This window comes from Mustelus asterias, chromosome 2, assembly GCF_964213995.1.
Source record: "Mustelus asterias chromosome 2, sMusAst1.hap1.1, whole genome shotgun sequence".
NCBI lineage: Eukaryota > Metazoa > Chordata > Chondrichthyes > Carcharhiniformes > Triakidae > Mustelus > Mustelus asterias.
In genome coordinates, this window is record NC_135802.1 from 155921968 (window position 1) to 155924609 (window position 2642).

A 2642-nucleotide genomic window follows, 5' to 3' on the forward strand; every position below is an offset into this window, starting at 1 on the left:
GTGCTGCCCCTAAAAACTATTGTAATGTACATCATTACATCTAACGTACATCAGACTCTGAATGTAGTTGCAATGTATACCTGGGTGCAGTGGGTTTGAGTCAACTATCGAGCAACCCAACCAGCAGCTTAAAGAGATGGTGGAAGGCCATTCACAGAATATACAAGAAACACTTTTTCTTGGAGGAGCCAGTAGGAATAATTGCCCCTGTTGGATCCACAAAGAAAAACTCTGGGCCTCTGCTACCTAGTCTGAGCCCCACGCCCCTAGATCGCCTCCTCCTCATACATGGGCTCCAACTGTTTGCCAACTCAGTGTGGGTGCAGGCTGATTTCCCGCACGCCCACAGCTGGCAAGATGCTGCATCTGGCACTCACTGATGGAACATGGATGTGGCTTGGGATTCCTGTCCACCTGTCCCCTGCTGGCAGTTAACATCAGCCCTGTGGTCTGCTGCATTATAATGACCATTCTGAGCCAAGCCATCAATGAAAAGCAAGGAGATGAGGAACTTTTCCCGTGGGGAATACCAGACCATTTCTCTCTGCAGACTTTGATTACATTCCAGTATTTTCAGAGATTGACAGTGGCAGGGAAATAAGCTGGCAAATGATGTGGAGAGCGGAGACAGGGGAAGAGAAACCTCCAAGAGGGAGCAAGGGTGCTTCGTTTTGCTTCTTGTGTTAGTTGTCTTCCTGTTGTTGACAATCATTCCGCCTTGGTTAATGCTATCTTATATATATATATCTAGGTGGCCACGACCGCACTCAATCTGACTGGCCCATTGATCCCACCCCGTAGAATAGGAGAGATTGACCATGGAAATCATGTTCTGAACACATGGGGGGTGGGGGGATTTTGAACATGTACTCACTTAGAGCAGCACTCCCCGTCACTCTCATTTACACGGGAAATAACTTGGGAAGATTTGGATTGGGATTTGGATGTGGGGTAATTAAATCATTATCACTTCGGTTTGCGGGGGAGGGGGGGGGGGTGGTGGAGTTGAGTTTTAATCCAGCCTGGTCCGATGGAATGAATATCTCTCTCCCTGTTGGCCATAATCTGCAATTAATACACTCAGACATTTAACTATTGTTTTAGACGGAGTTCCCAAGAGCAAAAAGAAATGTGGTTATTTAATGACTGGCATTCCTTGTACCATTTGAAATGAAAACGGCAACTTTTTATTTATTATTAGCCACAAGTAGGCTTACATTAACACTGCAATGAAGTTATTGTGAAAATCCCCTAGTCGCCACAGTCCGGCCCCTGTTCGGGTCAATGCACTAATGTATAGAATAACATACATGTTATTTTGTATATTAAGTATTAATGTTATACCGCATGCCTGTAGAAGTAGGTGATTTTTTTGGTTCGGGGAGATTCCAACGTTACAAGAGTTAGGCTTTCAGAATTATAATTTTGGAGAGTTGTTGAACTTCGTTTCAGGGGCAAAGCTCATCTGATTCCCCAGGATATACGGCGCAGAAACATATATCTTCAAATATACCAGTTAAGCATAATGTGTTGGGTCAGGTTTTCAGAATAATCATTCTATACATAGCATTTCCTGTTTCCTCCCCCAATATTTCATATAATAAATTTGGGGTCTTCCACACCATAGTACAATCGGGTGGTGTATCATTATGTATTATAGTTATCAATAGCGGTGCTTCTTGTGGGCAAGAGTTTCTCAAACGTTCTGCAGTTAATGCCCAGAATAACACTGCAGTGTATATGGATTTTTAAAAAATCTTTAATTAAAATCATAATAGATATTCTAATTCTGCCACCACATAACTGGTAAGTGTTTCTGATCAGATTCACGCCATTGAGATCCATGAATGACTTAGGCGTGAAGCAACAGTGGTTTAATAATTCGCGGGGTAGTTTTTTGCTGGAGGAATTTCTGTACAGTTTCCTTATGGCAAAGCGGTTATCTCTTCCAATTGTCCCGTGTTTGTGGATTGGACCGTTGGGATTAACATTCAGGGAGACACAGAATTGTTCTGCTCTGGGTGATCGATATTGCGCCCAATTCGACAAACAGACGGAAAATGATCAACCAGGTTTGCTAGTTTCGACAAAGCTTTCAAGAGTTTGTGGTTTCGTGGAATTTAAAGCTAAAATCTTTGAGGGCAGGGGGGTTTTTTTGTTGATTTTTTTTCTCTCGGCAGTTTTTTTCCCCACTTTACTGTTTAAAGATTAAAAGGGAATGCTTCCTACACTTAAGTCTCAAAGCAGGTAGCTGTGAAGTTTAAAACGCAATGTACCGTGTGTGTGCGTATGCGCTCCACATTCGAAGATCTCACTCGTAAAGGCACAGTTTGTTTTGTGTTTCCTGTACAGTGGGGCTTGAAGGAGGTGCCAATGTTGGATTTATGTTTGGGGTGTCTGAGCTGTAGCTTGTATAGTGTCTGAGGGAACTGCCCTCTCGCCTGCTCCCTCTGCCTCCCCTGTAAACAAAAGGACAAGGTACTCTTTGGAGTTTCACCGAACTTTAGACCGTCTATTTTTAGATCAGAGTCCTCACATAAACTGGCGAGGCGGGGGTGGGGGGGGGGGGGGGCGGGGGGGAATTGGGTGAAAACTGGCCGGCCAGATTAGATGAATTAAAAAAAAACACACTTTGCCAACAC